This window comes from Panthera pardus, unplaced genomic scaffold, assembly GCF_024362965.1.
Source record: "Panthera pardus isolate Hobbes unplaced genomic scaffold, ASM2436296v1 HiC_scaffold_1, whole genome shotgun sequence".
NCBI lineage: Eukaryota > Metazoa > Chordata > Mammalia > Carnivora > Felidae > Panthera > Panthera pardus.
This window is the reverse complement of record NW_026526654.1, coordinates 4,115,670-4,134,832: the sequence shown is the minus strand read 5'-3', so window position 1 is coordinate 4,134,832 and position 19,163 is coordinate 4,115,670. Positions and strand designations below refer to the sequence as shown.

The 19,163-nt window shown below is 34.6% G+C and overlaps 1 pseudogene; it reads left to right on the top strand.

Annotated features, from left to right (window-relative positions):
* Window positions 1–19,163, top strand: part of LOC109259533 (butyrophilin subfamily 3 member A2-like) — a 91,729-nt pseudogene that overhangs the window by 67,427 nt on the left and 5,139 nt on the right.

Sequence of the window (19,163 nt, the reverse complement as noted above, 5' to 3'; positions counted from 1 at the left end):
AAGTACTGTCTGAAGAGAGTAGGGACTCTATTAGAATTAAATATTCACTGCATGAAAAAAAAGCAGGTTCTGGAAGATAGAATTACTTTTTCTGTTTTTTTAAATTTGATCAAATAGATGATTTTCTTATTATCTTTGTGTCTCTTACTGTACAAAAACAGGCACATTACTTCTACACAGAACATCTTTAACTACAATAAGAAGTGAAGAAGTTCAATTAGTCAAAAAGGGGATAAGGCATAATACTTAATAACCTTAATCCTCTTCACAAGTTCATGACAAGAAAGTTTTAAAAAGTCGGGGTGGACATTGTTGGAATTTGAGACATTTTATATATGGAGTTTACTTGCATACAAAAATAGTAGAGAAAATTTTGATTACTCTTGGGGAAATACTTAAAAATAAATTTGCCTGCCAACACAGAATATATTCTTCACAAAGCTATAAAACACATAAAAAGCAAAGGTGTCAAAGGACAATCCTGAGCTCATGTCCTCCTACATATAGAATAAATCCCTCTAAAGGAGACCTAGAAACTGGATGAAAAAGCCTTCACAAGGGACAAAACTGAGTGGTGTACAAGAGGGAAAGATACAATCTTAAAAATGAAAAACAAAAAAAGTAAAAGTAAAACACCCCAGGTAAGGCATTCCATAGTTACGAAGTATCTCAAAGGTAAGAGATGTCCATGAAAATAATAATTTCGAGCTCCACATAAGGCATCTTAACCCTTAAATTATGCACAGGACAAATCAGTCCTCAAACACTTGTATTTGAAGAACAATAAGGAATACATCCAGGAAAATGATAAAAATGTAGGGAAATGAAACCCTTCTTTTAAGGCTTCCACATAGTCTCACTTGACATGGAAACCAGTGCAAAAATACCGTATTAAAAATTGTATAGACCATACATGTAGACAGCCACTTCCTCATCTTGGAGTGCCTACCTAAAGAGCAAAGGCTATCATTAGGGACTCAAACACTGGCAACAACCATGTTTTGCCTTCTCCTCCTGCCATTCTGCTCTGAGGCCTGCCAGGTGACATTTGGGAATTCTCTCTCTAGCCTGCTAATTCCAGGGAGCACACCTTGATAAGAGTTGTAACAAGAAATCTACCTGAAAAAGAGTTCAAAATCAAGGTCACAGATATGCTTACCAAATACAGGAGATGAAAGTATGAACACAGAGAAAACTTCAACAAACATATAGAAAAAATAAGATATTACCAATTAGAGCCAAAGCTTGTAATAACATAAATGAAAAAAAATAGCATGTAAACAACAAATTACATGATACAGAAGAATAGATCAGCATTCTGGAACACAGGGGAGTGGAGTTCACCAATCCTGAAAAACAAAAAGAAATAAATAATAAATATAGTTTAAGGGACTTCTGGGGTGACATCAAACATACTAAAATTCACATTATGTATGTTCTAAAAAGAGATGAAAAGGAGATAATCAGGCAGAAAAATAATTGGTAAGAAATAATAGCTGAAAACTTCTATAACCTGGGTGTTGGGGGGGGGGGGGAATAGACATCAAGGTCCAGGTGACACACAAAGTCCCAAAACAGATAAAGCCAAAGAGATACACATCAAAACTTAATATAATTAAAATGTCAAAAATGTCAGATAAAGAGAGAATCTTAAGAGCAATAAGAGAAAAATAATTAGTTACATGTAAAGGAACCACTATAACATTCTCACCTAACTTTTGCAGGCCAGAAAAGAGTGACATGATATATCAAAGTGCTAAAAAGAAAACAGGAGGAAAAAAAAAAAAAGCTTACAACGAAGTATACTGTACCTGGGAAAATTTTCATTCAGAATTTGAGAGATAGTTTCCCAGACAAGCAAAATCTAATTGAGCTCATCGCCACTAAACCATTATTTAAAATAATAATAATAATAATAATAATTTTTAAATTTAAAAAAGAATTATTCAAAAGAATTCTCTAAGGAGATAAGTAAAGGCCATAACTATAAAGGATAGAATATAGGAAAAAATAATTCAGTGGTAAAGAAATGTAGTGGATCAATTACTTATAAATAGAGATGTAGTGGATCAATTACTTATAAAACTAGTAATGAGATCAAATGTCAAAAGTAGTAAAATCAACAATATCTAGATTAATTAGTTAAGGGATACACAAAATAAACAAATAAAAATATGATATCAAAACATAAAACATGGGTGAGGAATAAAAATATGTGCTTTTAGAAGGTTGAAGCTTAAGTGACCACCAAATTAAAATAGTATGGTAAATACATAGATTGTCATATATGAACCTCTCTCATGATACCCACAAACCAAAAGTATGTAAAAGATAAATAAGCATTAAAGACAAAGGAATCCAATCTTAATGCTAAAAAAATGTCAAAGTCATCAATTTTCAAGTATATATAACAAGACAATAAAGGAAGAGAGAATTGCAGAAAACACTGAACATGGTATTAAGTACATACCTACAAAGAACTATTCTAATTATAAATGGATTAAAGTCACTAATCAAAAGACATAGGATGGCTGCATGGGGAACAAAACAAAACAAAACAAAACAAAACAAAAACAAGACCCATCTATATACTACCTACATGAGACTTAGTTTAGATCTAAAGACACACAGACTGAAGGTGAAGCTTGGAAAAATATATTCCATTCAAATGGAAAGTAAAAGAAATAAGGAGTAGCAAATGTTTATATCAGACAAAATAGAATTTAAAACAAAGGCTGTGGTGCATCTGGGTGGCTCAGTAGGTTGAGCTTCCAACTTGGGCTCAGGTCATGATCTCACAATTCATGAGTTCAAGCCCCACTTTGGGCTTTGTGGTGACAGCTTGGAGTCTGGAGCCTACTTTGGATTCTCTCTCTCTCTCTCTCTCTCTCTCTCAAATACATAAACACTTTTTTAATTAAAACAAAGGGTTTAACAAGAGCAAATAAAAGAATTACATAATGATGAGAGGATTCCTCCAACAATAATATATAACAATTGTCACTATTTTTGCATCCATTATAGCAGCACCTAATTATATATAAAGAAAAATTAACATATACAAAAGAAAATATTGACAGTAATGCAATAGTAATAGTGGCAGATCTTAACACCCTACTTACCAGATCATGCAGACAGAAAGTTAATAAGGAAAACATTGACCTTCAATGACATGTTAGACTAAAAGATTTAATAGATCTATTAACAATTTTCTGCCTTAAATCAGCAGAATACATATTCTTCATAAGTGTATGGTATATTCTCTTGGATAGTTCCTATACTAAGCTGCAAAACAATGCTCAAGAAATGTAAGAATATTTAATCACCTGAAGTATCTTTGGAAAAAATAAAAAAAAAAAATTGAATGTAGCAAAAGCACTTCTAAGAGGGAAGTTTATACTGATTGAGGCCCACTTCAGTAAACAAAAACAAAAATAAAATTTTGAATAAAAAATACAGCTTTACATCTAAAAGAACTGGAAAAAGAAGAGTAAACACAGCCCAAAGTTAGTAGACAAAAGGAAATAATGAAAAGGAAAGATCAGAGTGGACATAAATAAAATAGATACAAAAGCAATGTACAAGGAATCAATGAAACTAAGTATTGATTCCTTGAGAAGATAAACAAAATCAATATATCTTTAGCCACAATTACCAAGAAAAAAAAAAAAAGAGAGAGCCCCCAAAAAAATCAGAAATTAAAAGAACATACAACTGATATCACAAAAATACAAAGAATCATAAGAGACTGCAGCAATCAGACACTAACAAATAGAACAACCTAGAAGAAATAGATAGATTCTAAAATCATAAGAGTCTTCCAATACTGAATCAGGAAAAAATAGAAAATCTGAATAGACCATTTAATAGTAAGAAAATTAAGTCCATAATAAAAAATGTTAACAAACAACTCCAGAAGCAGATGGCTTCAAAGGTGAATTGTAAAAGGCCTTTATTTATTTATTTATTTATTTACTTACTTACTTATAGTTTTTAGGAAGTTTAGTCATTTTTAAGAGAGAGGGATCACAGGTCAGGAAGGGTCAGAGTGAGAGGAGACAGAGAATCTCAAAGTGCAGAGCATGATTCAGGGCACAAACTGACAAAGTGTGAGGTCATGACCTGAGCTGAAGTCGAGAGTCGGACACCTAACCAACTAAATCATCCAGGAGCCCCACAAAAATCTTTTAAGAAGAGGCAACACCAATTCTTATCAAACTTCCAAAAAAGCTCAAGAGGAAGATATGCCTACAAACTCATTGTACAAGGCCAAAAAAAATCATGATTGCCAAGATAGAAAAACACACTATACAACACCCCCCAACACACACACACAAAGTACATACCAAAATCCCTGATGAACAAAATGCAAAAATCTTCAACAAAATGTTATCAAACTAAATTCAACAATACATTAAGAAGATCATACACCATGATCAAGAGAGATTTATTCTGAAAATGGAAGGATGGTCCAATATATGCAAATGAAACAACATGATGCTGTCATATTAACAAAATGAAGGATAAAAATATCATCTGAATTGATGCAGAAAAAAATTTGGCAAATTTTAATATCCATTTATGTAAAAAAAACTCTCTACAAAATGCATATAGAAGTAACATATCTCAACTTAAGTTTGTATATGACGGACCCAGAACTAACATATTCAAGGAGCAAAGCTGAATGTTTTGCCTCTAAGATCAAGAACAAGACAACGATACACAGTCTCAGCAATTCCATTTGACATAGTATTGGAGGTTCTACCAATAGCAATTATACCAAAAAATTTCAACCAAATTTAAAAACAAGTAAAACAGTCATGGTTTGTAAATTGTATGAAACTAGATATAGAAAACCTTATGTCTCAACCAAAAAAACTATTGGAACTTATAAATAAATTAGGTAAAGTTGCAAGATATGAAATCAATATACAGAAATATGTTGCATTTCTATACACTAAGAAAGATGAATTCAGTAAACAATCCTATTTACAACTGTATTAAAAAAGAATAAAATCCCTAAGAATAAATTTAATCAAGGAGGTGAAAGATCTGTTCTCTATAAAATGTAATATATTGTTAAAATTCCACACTACTCAAAGGAATTTCTCACAGAACTAGAAGAAATAATTCTAAAATTAGTATAAAATCATAAAAGACACCAAAGACCCCTGCCCCCAAAATGAGAGAAAAACAAAACTATCATGTTTCCTCATTTCAAACTATATTACAAAGCTATATTAATTTAAAAGGTAGTATTGGTATAAAAACACTTACAGGGGTGTATTCGTGGCTCAGTCATTTAGTCTGACTCATGGCTCAGGTCATGGTCTCACAATTTCATGATTTCAAGTGCCGTGTTAGGCTCTGCACAGGCACCGCAGAGCCTGCTTGGGACTCTCTCTCTCATGGTGTCTCTATCTCTCTCAAAATAAATAAACAAGCTTAAAAACAGATATGGAAACAGGTGCCTGTGTAGCTCAGTATATTGTGTATCTGACACTTGATTTCAGCTCAAACCAAAATTCCAGGGTCAAGGGATAGATCCAAGTATCAGTCTCTTCACTGAGTGTGGTGTTGTTTAAGAAGATTGGCTCTCTCTCCCTCTGCCACTCTCCCCTGATGACATGCTCTCTCTCTCTTTTTCTCTAAAAAAAAAAAAAAATAGGGCTTCTGACTTCAGCTCAGGAAATGATTTCAATGGGTCATGAGTTTGAGCCCCACATCTGGCTCTCTGCCGTCAGTGAAGAGCCCATTTCAGATCTTCTGTCTCTCTGTCTCTCTCTCTCTCTCTTGCTGTCCCTACTGTGCTCTCTTTCTCTCTCTCAAAAATAAATAAAAATTAAAATATTAAATAAAAATAATTTTAAAAGATACATAGATAATTAAATAGATATAAAGCCAGAAAATAAACTGATACTTATATGGCTAATTATATATTAGGCCATAAAGGATGAAAGCATAGAGTGTGAAAAAGTGCCTTCAATACACCACATCCAATAATAAACACAAAATAGTTTATAGACTTAAATATAAGATGAAAAACAATAAACTTCCTGGAAAAATATGCGATAAGCATTTTATATCAGTTTTAGTGATATTTTTTGATCTATCTTCTCAGGCAAGAATAACAAAAAAATTAATAATAACAAATAAGACTACATTAAATTAAAAAGGGTTTTCACAGAAAAGGAAACAATCTATACAACAAAGAAGCAACCTACTGAATTAAAGATATTGTCAAATGATATATCTAATAACGGGTAACATCCAAAAAAAAAAAACCAAAAAGAATCCTATAATTCAATACATGGGAAATATATGGATTTAAAAATGTGCAGAGAACCTAGATAAACATTTTTCAAAGAAGGCACACAGATGGCCAGTATACACATGAAAAGTTATTAAAAATCACTATTACAGAAATACAAATCAAAACCACAAAGACATAGTAGCTCACATCTGCCAGAATGGCTAATATAAAAAAAAAAAAAAAAAAAAAAAAAAAAAAAAAAAAGAAATGACAAGTGTTGGTGAAGTTGTGGAGAAGAGGAAATCCTCACAAATTTTTGGTGGGAATGTAAAAGGTACAATACTATGGAAAAAATGTGTATGTTCCTCAGAATATTAAAAAAAAAATAGAACTCCCATATGATTCAGTAGTCTACTTCTAAGCATTTGATAAACAAAACCACTTACTTGAAAAGACATATGTATTCCTATATTAAATGCAGGCTTTTTCTTTTACAATTGCCAAGATATGGAAACATTTTATGTCTGTGAATGGATAAATAGATAAAGAAAGAAGATACACACACACACACAATGCGATAATAGTCACAAGAAAGAATAAAATCTTGAAACTTATGACAACATGGATGGAGACAGATATTATTATATTAAGTGATATAAGTGAGGCAGGAAAAGACAAATGCCATAAAATAGAAGTTATAAGTGGATTGTAAGAAACAAAAAACAAAACAAAACAAAACTAAATAAATGAACAAACAACCCAGAAACAGATTCCTAGTTACAGAGAACAAACTGATGGTTGTTGACAGATATGGGATGTTTGAATGGATGAAACATGAAGGGAATTAAGATACATCATCTTTCGATTATAAAAGAAGACATGGAGATGTAATTTATAGCATAGGGAATATGGCCAACATTTTAACAACCTTATATGGTGATGGCAAGGACACATTTGGTGAACATTTTTATTAACATATATAAATATCAAATCACTATGGTATACATCTGAAATTAATACAACATATATGTAAATTATTCCTCAATAAAAAAAAAAAAAGAAATGAATGGTTATATTAACAACAAGCACTAGGGGCGCTTGGGTGGTTCAGTCAGTTAAGCGTCCACTTCTTGATCTTGACTCAGGTCATGATCTCGCAGTTCCTGAGATCAAGCTTGGTGTTGTGCTCTGCCCTGACAGAGTGGAGCCTGCTTGGGATTCTCTCTCTCTCTCTGCCCCTCCCCTGCTCATGCTCTCTCCCTCTCAAAATAAATAAACTTTAATAATAATAATAATAATAATAAATGACAAACCAGAATGCAATGACTTTTGTAAGCACTCTGTAATCAATTTGGTCATGTGACAAGCAGTCCGTAAGATTTCAAGAAAGAAACAAACCTCACCCACTTTTCGAGCCAAGCTGGTTCATCTCTTATATATACATCTCAAAATATATGATTAAAAAAAAAATTGTCTTTAAGTAAAATATTTTGACAGTAATTTTCACTTTAAATTCAACTAGTTATTGAGGTGGTTATCTGTGCTAGTTAGTTGCTTCTATCCAAAGGGAAAATACAACTTTCCTTACATTTATGACATGTGAGCAGTTAGGACTTAAAGCCATGTATGCCTAAGTTAAACATACACAGATACAGAGTGAAAATGTTGCTAAACTTTTGATGTTGACATTTCAAAATGATAACCCTTACATCCTTAGGAAAGAAATATTTGAGGGGCACCTGGGTGGGTCAGTGGTTAAGTGACTGACTTTTAATTTCAGCCCAGGTCATGATCTCATGATTTGTGATTTTGAGCCCAACGTGGAGCCCTGTGTTGGACTATGCACCAACAGCATGGAGCCTGCTTGGGATTTTCTGTCTCCCTCTTTCTTCACCTTTTCCCACTCTCTCTCTCCCTCTCTCTCTCTCTCTCTATCTCTCTCTCTCTCTCTCCTTCTCTCTCTCTCAAAATAAATAAATAAATAAATAAATAAATAAATAAATAAATAAAATAAACGTTAAAAATAAATATTTGAATTTCAATATTGGAAAAAAATATTATGTAGCTCTCTAAAAGATTTACACCAGGTAGAAATTATTTTTTAAGATTGGTATTTAACCTATGGTTACTTGTTATGCCTATACTCAGAGAGAATTTACAGTAATGTTCTAGGAAATTGATGTTGTACACAGGATCTCATACTTATGTTCTAAAATGGGAAACTATTATATATAGTGTTCTAAGTTTTCTTAACATAAACACTTAATTTTAATATTTCACATTATATTTCACTATAGGTTATATTGTATTAGATAATACATGGTTTAAAGCAAGGAAACATTGGGTATTACTAACAGAATTTAATCCCTTGCCTTTCTAATTAAGTATTTAGTGGCAATTTATCATTCACTCACTCAATTTATTAATCACTGAATCAATCATTAGTTATTGACTGACTCAATATTCTCATATGTTAAACGATGATTATATTTTATAATATATGGAATTTTTATAAGACACACACACTGAGATTTATATAATTTGAAATCCAGTCCTAGGAAAAAAGAAAGCACGATTAAATTTTGGTTAAGTACCTATGAGTGTTGCACATTAGCATCATGTCCTGTATTATCCCTTATGCTAACAGTGTATTTGAGCATCTTTGTTTTAAATCTGTTCATTAACTGGCTACAGCTTGCTATGTTAATTAAACTGGTCTAATTTTTTTACTGACCAGATGCTCACAACCATGCTTTTCAAGGTCTCAGTGTTGATTCCATTGTTTTAAAAATTATTTCCAGGACAATTCCAGGTAATGGGACCAAGAACACCAGTCATTGCCTTGGTTGGGGAAGAGGCTGTGGTTTCCTATCACCTCAGCCCATCAATGGATGCTCAGAACATGGAAGTGAGATTATTCTTCAAAATTATCCTTCAGGCCTGGTGCATCAATATAGGAATTTCCGGGATCATTTGGAGCAGCAGGTGTCAGAGTACCAAGGGAGGACAGAATTCCTGAAGGAGAATATTACCAAAGGTCATGTTGCCTTAAGGATCCATCCCATCCAACCTTCCGATGGTGGGGATTATACATATTTCTTTGAAAGCTCCACTTTCTACAATGAAGCAAAATTCAAATTATTGGTCACAGGTGAGTCTCTTCAATGAAAACTCTTACACAAATTGCATTATTTTTCCATCAGCAATCTAAAGTATTGGTGTATATGGATAGAGATGAGTAAATCTATACAAACACTATTTACTGCCAAGAAAGTTAAATATGTAAATCTAATTCAATCAGTGTCCCAACATTCTTGGGTGGTAGTGATACACATTTTCATCTTTTCTTTATCAACACAATTATTTCAAAGAAAAGAAAGAATAGGGATTATAGTATGTTCTTGTTGCGGGGTGTATGGCCAGAGTCGCAAAAGATGAGTTCTAAAAGTGCAGTTAAGTAAAGGTTCTCAAATTCAAGTTGGAATGAGGCCCTGACTCCAGAATGAATCTTCCTTTCATTAGGATAATTGCTAAAGACTACGCACATAAAGTCAGCTAAGCAAGTGTGTTAATCAATTTAATGGTTTAGCTTTTCAAGCTAAGGAGTTTTACAGTTTCAGGTCCTAGATTTAAATCTTTAATCCAACTGTAGCTAATTTTTATGTATGGTGTAAGATTTTGCATTTTGCATGTAAACATTATTTTTCCCAGGAACCCTGGGTGGCTCAGTTGGTTAAGTGTGAAATCTTGGTTTTGGCTCAGGTCATGATCTGTCTCCTGGTTTGTGAGTTCAAGCCAACGTCAGGCTTGGTGCTGTAAGTGCAGAGCCTGCTTGGGATTCTCTCTCTGTCCCTCACTGTCTGCCCCTACCTTGTTCCCTGATCCCTTTCCCTCTCCCCCTCCCCTCTCCCCTCTTCCTCTCCCTCTCTACCTCCCTCCCCCTCTCCTCCTCTCCCCCTCTCCCCCCCTCCCCCTCTCTCTTCCTCAAATTCAACTCAAAGGTTGAATTTAGAGTTAATTGGCTTCTATAACACTAGGAAGGGTCAGGTGTGAAGGAAGATCTGGCCCTGGATGATGTTAGATCTAGGCATTCCTTATGTGCCTCAGCTGCTTTCAGCTGTGTAAACATATCCTAAGGCCTTGCACCTTCTCCAGCCCTTCTTCTTTGAAGTATTTTCCTTTGATGCTTCTCTCCTGAATCTCCCACATGTTCAATGAAGAAGACACCCAGAAATGATTCTTACTATCTTCTAACTCTCAGAAGGAGCTAAAGAGAGGCAGAAAGAATCTGAGCAGCCTGCCCTCAGGCTAGGTTTTCTGCACCTTGCTGCTGCCCACCCTGGGAATAGTCCAATCACATGTGGTCTTTCTCATTCTTAGTGTGACATCCTTGTTTTGAGCTTCAACAATTGTTAATTTGTTGACACGATTTCTAGAATCTCCTTTACAATCTTTTATTTCAAGAACATGAAGTTTTCTAATGCATCTTTTTATTGATTTTTCCCAATCATATATGCAAGAAAAGTGGTGTTTCCTAACCAAGCACATTTTTTTAATAAAACTATGAGAAAGCCTGTGCCAACTTCTTTAATTTACAATGTGGAAAAATATTACAAATAATACCCTTGAATTCTACCCATCTTTTTATGAAGCCCAGAAGCCCCACAACACTCAAAGAAATTTGGTTCCCTTTCTCTTGTTCAGTATAAACAGTAGAAATATGTGGATTTTATATTCCAACTAAGTAAAAAATTTTCATATAAAAATTTCACATTCAAAATTAATAAAAAGAGATGTACTTCTAAATTCTTAAGAAGTTGTGTCACCCTTTGGCCTATTATAATACAAACTTGTATATAAATATTGAGATAATAAGTAATCACAACTAAGTTTGTAGGAATCCAGAATTTTCCCCCCAAATTACTTCTGTGCTCCCTAAATGTAGGTGGGCTGCTTTTTCTACCATATTTTGTTGATTATATGGGAGTCATACCATTTTTGAATCTACTATCCTCATTTATTATAGATCAGAAAAATAAAGTCCTATACAATTCAATCCTCTTACCTCCTCCAGTTGAATTATCCATGACCTTCTGTAGTTATTCCTGGGAAGGATCCCTTTATGCCCAATACCATATCACTGCAATGTAATGTCTGGTGATGAGGTTTTTTGGCATGATAGTGGGGTTCATGAGGTCCAGAGCCAATGACCAAGAAAGAAATCTTGAAGACGTGTTGGGTGTGAAAAGGTAGTTTTATTAAAGCACGTGGACAGGACCCATGGTCAGAAAGAGATGTGCTGGGACCATGAAGAGACACTGGTTATATACTATGGAGCTGGGGAAGGTAGAGTCCAGGGCAAGTTTCCAGTGAGATTTTCATATGCTAAAGAAGACTCACAGGATACTGGAGGCCTAGCTATTGTCAGGCTAAGGTTGTTTTTCCCTCTAGCAAAGCATTAACATTATGACAGAAAGGAGTTCCAGGAGAAACCTTTTACTCTGCCAGCCCCAAGTATTTGTCAATAGGCTGCAGGTTATAAGGTAACTTAGTTCTATCTGCCATTTCCTTCTACCTTTGTTTCCCACATCACTATGGAGAAGTGATGGAGACTTAAATCCTGAAGGACTATGATCTCTATCAGTTAAATATTTGTTTTTCCCTTTCCTTTTTTTTTCTTTTTTGGCATCCAGGGGTAATTGAGGAATATCTCACATATCCCACCTGCTGTGTGGGGGGGACTGGGGTTTCACCCTGTCAGCTTGCCTTATGCTCCTTAGTCATCTGGTGCTATCTGGCCTTGTAGTTTTCATTTGTGCCAGATCTTCAGACCAAGTTCTTCATTTTCTCTAGCTGGATACCTCATATTTTCCTGTGACTTCCTTAGTTACTGTGATTTCTGGCATGCATTTCTTTGATGTATTTTTCCTTCCTGGAGGAGTGACATTTTCCCCAGAGTTACTAATCAGTTCCTAAAAGAAGTGGCAGTCATTGCAGGCAGCTTCACGGTCCTATACTATCTCCTTGAGAAAGGATTCTTCTATACCTTGAATCAAAACAGATTTAACTCATTCCCTATTCTTTTTATATATCTAGAAGGTTCTGGGTAAAAAAAAATCTGCAGAACCCACAACTTCAGTAAACACCTATATTAAATTTTACGTGAAATCAATAAGCATCACTGCCCTCTATTATCTAACTAGTTTGACACTTATAGAGTACAGGTAAGCAAATCCATCAATCAATAACTATTAGGGCAACCACAAATATAGGTTGAAAACTTAACCAAAATATTTTCTAAGAGATAGGAAATAAAATTGTTTAACCAAAATATTTTCTAAGAGATAGGAAATAAAATTGAAGGCACTTATATTAGGTGACACAATCAGATGGTCTCATAATGGTGAAAACTATGGGATTTCTCTCCCTGCCATGGTCATAAGACAATAAAAATTCCAGACTCTCAAATAGGTAAAGAATGTATTAAAGTCAGCCTATGCTGTATCAGAAACTATCCAGGCTTCAAGTATGCCAGCTAGAAATGCACAGTAGTAGGAGAACTATGGTGACCTATTTTCCTCTCTTACTGACAGTCTTTTCTCCACTTTGATCCTTCAGTCCTGACTTGATCATTCATAAGACAACATTAATGGCCAAAGCAACACATGGAATACATGTTTGAAGCCTGTAAAATTATCCATACTCATCACCCCTAATTCCCACTCCTATTTTTAATTGATACTGGATCAAAAGTTGTGTTCTACCTTTAGCCCCAACATTTAATAAGACAAAAAGAATGGCATAATTCAAAGTACAACTTTACTCTTCTCTCTCCAAAAAATCATAAATGAAATAAACACTCATTGTGTTTCTACAAGGGCCTGGTAACTATAATCCTGTCTTTAGAAAATGCCCATCCAAAATCACATTTCCCTTCAACTCTTAGCAGGTAGCCTAAATACATGAAATACAATGGGATGGCCTTTCAAGGGAAATGATCCCGGCAAATGAAATATTTCTTTTATTTGTATTCTTTATTAATTACTTCTTTAAGATAAATAATGTTGGAGTGCCTGGGTGCTCATCGGTTAAGCATCCGACTCTTGGTTTCAGATCAAGTCATGATCTCACAGTTTGTGAGTTCGTGCCCTGCATTGGGCTTCATGCTGACAGCACAGAGCCTGCCTGGGATTCTCTCTCTCTCTCTCTCTCTCTCTCTCTCTCTCTGTCTCTCTCTCTCTCTCTGCCTGCCCTCTGCTCTCTCTCTCTCTCTCAAAATATACAAAACTATTTTTAATATATATATATATTTACAAACCTATTTTTAATATATATATATATACAAAATGTACATATATATATGTACAAAATATACAAACCTATTTTTAATATATATATATATAAAATTTAAAAAGATGAATAATATTTATTTTTACAACCCAGTAAGCACTTTATGTGGAGTAATCTTTATAATGTACATATATATATATGTACAAAATATACAAACCTATTTTTAATATATATATATATATATAAAATTTAAAAAGATGAATAATATTTATTTTTACAACCCAGTAAGCACTTTATATGGAGTAATCTTTACACAACTCATATGAATTGAGACTTTTTATCCTGGTTTTGCAAAAAGGGAATGGAGGCCCAGAGAGATTGAGTTATTAGATACACTGGGTCGCTAGTCCCAGCAAGTACAAGTGTAATCCTTTGACTCAAGAGCTTATCCTCATACCTGATGCTCTACTGATCCTCAAAGCCATTGTATTCTGAAAATACCATGTATCATTACTGGCACTGGAGGGTACCATTGTGCCATCTAAGTCATCACTAGCTTGACACACTATTTACTAGTCACCTCATGGTGTTTCTTTGAGATCTGACCATCCATGCAATATCAGATGACATTAGACAATTTTCCTTCATCAATTTCATAGAAGGACTGTCATTACAAATTACCACAAGTTGGATAGCCTGAAAACAAGAGAAATTTATTTTCTCACAGTTCTGGAGACCAGAGTCCACAATCAAGGTGTCATCAGGGTTATGGACCCATGGAAGCATCTAAGGAGAATTGTTCCTTGCCTCTTCCAGCTTCTGGTGGCCTCAGACATTCCTTGGCTTTTCTTGGGGTCTTTCCAATCTCTGCCTCCATCTTCACAGGGCCAATTTCCTTGTGTCTCTGTATCCAAATTTCTTTCTTTTTATGTAGATCACAATCATTTTGGAATAGGAACCACCAATTCCAGTATAATTTCATCTTTACTAATTGCATATACAGAATGGTAACCAAATAAGGGCACCAATGTTGGCAGTTACAGCTTGAAAATATCTTATCAGAAGACAAAATTCAACCCAAAAGAAGGATAGGCCTATCCCAGTAAATTTTATATTTTCTTTTGTTATAGACTGTATTAGTTACTATACATAAAAATGTATGGAATGCTACACACCTATTCAATGAACTGCAATATATAGTAGCTTAAACCAGAGTTTCTTTTCTTCTGAGCTACAGGGAGAAAGGAGCTGGAGCTGGAAGAGTGGGTACACACTGTGAGGTTTACATATTTCTTTTATCTTGATATTTTGCCGTATCCACATAATTCACTTTTGAAGATGACGCACAGGCACTTTCTGTGCTCCAGCCCTTGAGAGGGAGAAAAAATAAGTGTATCTCCTTTCACTGAGGGAAATATTCTAGAAGGCACACAAATAATTTCCCTTTCATAACATTTCCACCAGCATATCAAGGCCACTCCTAAATATGAGGGGGTTTGTAATATACAGTTTTAAACTACACTGGCCTATGTATAGTTAAAACTTACATTATTCCTCAAAATATTCAATCCAAATTGGTAGCTGTATAATAACTTCTTTAAAGAGGTGCCTGCATGGCTCAAGCAAGTCAGTTAAGCATGTGACTTCAGCTCAGGTCATGTTCTCACTGTTTGAAAGTTTGAGTCCTGCATTGGGCTCTGTGATGAGAGCTCAGAACCTGGAGCCTGCTTCAGAATCTGTGTCTCCCTCACTCTCTATCCCTCCCATGCTCTCTTTCTCTCTCTCAAAATAATAAATGTAAAAAATGAAAAAAATTCTTTAAATTAAGGTTTAAAATACAATTGGAAAACAACTAGCAATTTGCTACAGAAAACCACCAACCGATGTGTTCCTTTAACTTTAGAGGCTGCAAATGTATTGGTAGGATGTTCTACCCAACAACTTCAAAAATCATCAGATAAAATAGTAACGTTTCAGCTGGGAGGTAGTAAAATAGAACAATTAATATAGACATGCTTGGTAGGTGGGTGTTTTGTTAAATGTTAATACTTGTGATTTTTTTTTCTGCAAAGTTCTTTGTGGCTAGTTATTCTTCTAACTACTACTTTTATAAATAAGAAAATTTATTTTCATAGAAGTTAAATAAAAGGTAAAATGGCAACAAAACTCTTGCAAATGCTTACTTTCTCTGTCTCTCTTTGGCTGTCCAAGTTCCAGGTACGGCTCCTCATATTCATCTACAGCCTGGCAGTAAGAGGGGCATTAAATTGACCTTCAGATCCATGGGGTGGTTTCCAGAGCCTGAAGTACAATGGAGGGACTTTCAAGGGTTGCACTTGGCACCAGCCTCTGAGACAAAGAGAATAGAAGAAAATGGGCTGTTTCATGTGGAATCATCTATCACAGTGAATACAAGTTCAAGAGCAGATGTGTCCTGTGTTATAAGGAACCTAATACTCAGTGTGGAGAAGGAGGTGCATATCTCCATGACAGGTCAGTTCCCTCCAAAGTCAGTATCTTGAGAGATCAATGCTGATCATGGAGGTCTTACTGGCAAGGAGCTATGACTGACAGACCTAGAAGAATATTCTAGTTTATCCATTTCTAACTCTTAATGTGGAGAACTTGGAAAAATTAATATTTTGTCTTGTGGTAGAAATGTCATCATTCTACTTTATACAAATGAATATATCAGTGCACAAAAGTATTCAAAAGTTAATAACGTTTTTGAAGAAAATTTCAAAGTTCCTCCTAAATTTCTCCTAATCCTACCGCCTAGAGAAAGTTTATTTTCAGAATTTTCTGTTTTCTCCCATCTTTCAAATTGAATTTGAATCCTGACAGTGCCATTTAGCAGCTTCATGGTCTTTGGTAAGTATTGACCTGTCTGTGCTCAGTTCCCATCAGTTAAATTGGGATAATCATAGTCTACCTCATAAAATTAATATCACAGGTAGAGAAGAGCTCAGACATTCCAGTCTACTCTTTATCCATATCCAAAGTGATTCTTCAAAGAAATAGCTTGCCCAAATGATCTCACCCAACTTCCTGGATATGCAAATATCTTTATTTGAAGTATTGCAGGCTGTCAACAACACTCTTTATTTCTTGCCCTTTCTTACCTGTCCCACTTCATCTTTCACTGTTCTTTTCTATTGTCTCCAATTCCTCCTACCCCACATTAATTCTCTAAACACATTCCTGTAATACCCCATGTAAACTGTTTGACACATTTCTTCTATTTACCTGTAACTAAGAATTTCTTATTCAAACCATTCTGTGTTAAGTGCCCTTTTTACTCATACATTATTTTGATTGTATGCTTCACTATTTCTCCAGAATGAATGTAAACTCCTGAGGACACTATATCTATTTTTTTTATTTTTTATTTTTTTAACGTTTATTTATTTTGGGGACAGAGAGAGACAGAGCATGAATGGGGGAGGGTCAGAGAGAGGGAGACACACAATCTGAAACAGACTCCAGGCTCTGAGCTGTCAGCACAGAGCCCGACGCGGGGCTCTAACTCATGGACCACGGGATCATGACCTGAGCTGAAGTTGGCCGCATAACCGACTGAGCCACCCAGGCGCCCCCACTATATCTATTTTTAATATCCCCATTACTGAGCCTCAAAATACTCAAATACTGAGCCTCAAAATATTTTTGTACATACAAATGAATTAAAATTTGTATGACCTTTTAAGTGTCATTTATATTGTGCTTTAGTTTGGGAAGTCACATTGGTTTAAGATCATTAGAGAGAGAACTTCAGGTTGAAAATGTGAAAGAAACACATATACCAGAAGAGTGATAACATATTTTTTTTAAATGCGCATATATTTTTATATGTACATACATATATGTTTGAGGTCATCCATTAAAAATTATGCAGTTATCTTGGGGCCTCTGGGTGGCTCAGTCAGTACCTCTTTGAAATAATAATATTAAATGGAGAAAATATCAATCATTTTTACTGATTTCAGTTCTTAGCTGACAGATAAAAGAAATGGTGAATTGAAATTATCTCTGTCTCAAGAACCTAGAATTCTATTTGGCTTATTATTCAAGATGTCACAATTTCTCCTTTAATCTTTAGGAAAAAGCTCCACATGCTTCTCAGTCATATTGGCACATTGTCAAGGTCACGTATATGTTTACGTAGAAAATAATTGCATAGAAAGGACACATGGAAAAGCCAGTTTGGGGAACTGTAGGAGAAAGGATGAAAATGAATACTTGTTCTTTTTGATCAATCTGGCTAGGGTTTATCAATGTTGTCATTCTTTCATTGAACCAGATCCTGGTTGCATTGATCTGTTCTACTGTGTTGTTGTGGTTTTTTGTTGTTGTTTGTTTGTTTTGTTTTTGTTTTAATTTCCATATCACTGGTTTCTGCTAAAATCTTTATTATTTCCCTTCTTGGGCTGTTTTTGGGCTTTATTTACTGTTCTTTTTCCTGGTCCTTTATGTGTAAAGTTCAGTTGTGTATTTGAGACATTTCTTCCTTCTTTAGGAAGGCCTGGATTGATATATACTTACCTCTTATTAATGCTTTTGCTGCATCCCAGAGTTTTAGGGTTGCCATATTTTCATTTTCATTGGCTTCCATGTAGTTTTTAATTTCTTCTTTAATATTTGGTTAACTCATTCATTCTTGTGTAGGGTATTCGTTAATCTCAAAGTATTTGTGGTCCTTCCAATTTTTTTTTCTTGTGGTTGATTTCAGTTTTCATAGCATTGTGTCTAAAAATATGTGTGATATGATATTGATCCTTTTGTACTTGTTGAGGGCTGATTTGTGACTCAGTATATTATCTATTCTGGAGAACGTTCCATGTGTACTCTAGAAGAATATGTATTCTGCTGCTTTAGGATAACATGTTCTGAATATATTTGTTAAGTCCATCTGGTCCAGTGTGTCATTCAGAGTCATTGTTTCCTTGTTGATTTCCTGCTTAGCTGATCTGTCCATTGCTGTAACCAGGGTGTTGGTTCCCTACTATTATGGTCATTATCAATGAGTTTCTTTATTCTGTGGTTAATTGATTCATATATTTGGGTGCTTTCAATTTGTGGACATAAATATTGACAATTGTTCGATCTTATGATCTAATGGCCTTTTTCATTTCTTGTTACAGTCTTTGTTTTACAATGTAGTTTGTCTGATATAAGTATGGCTACTCTGTCTTTCTTCTGATGCCCATTAGCATGACAGATGCTTCTCCATCATCTCACTTTAAATTTGTTGGTGCCTTTAGGTATAAAATGAGTCTCTTGTAGGTAGCACATAGATGGATTTGGTTTTCTTATCATTCTGTAACCCTATTTTTTTTTATTGTAGCATTTAATCCATTGACATTTGGAATGATTATTGAAAGATTTGAATTTAGTGCCATTGTGCTACCTGTACACTTGTTCTTTCTGGTGGTGTTCTCTGGTCCTTTCAAGTCTTTGTTGCTTTTGGTCTTTTTAATTCATTTTTGTTTCATTTTTGTGTTATCTCCACTCAAAGAGTCCCCTTTATAATTCTTGCAGGGCTGGCTTAATGTTCTGGAACTACTTTAGTTTTCATTGTCTGGAAACTCTTTATCTCTCCTTCTCTTTTGAATGACAGTCT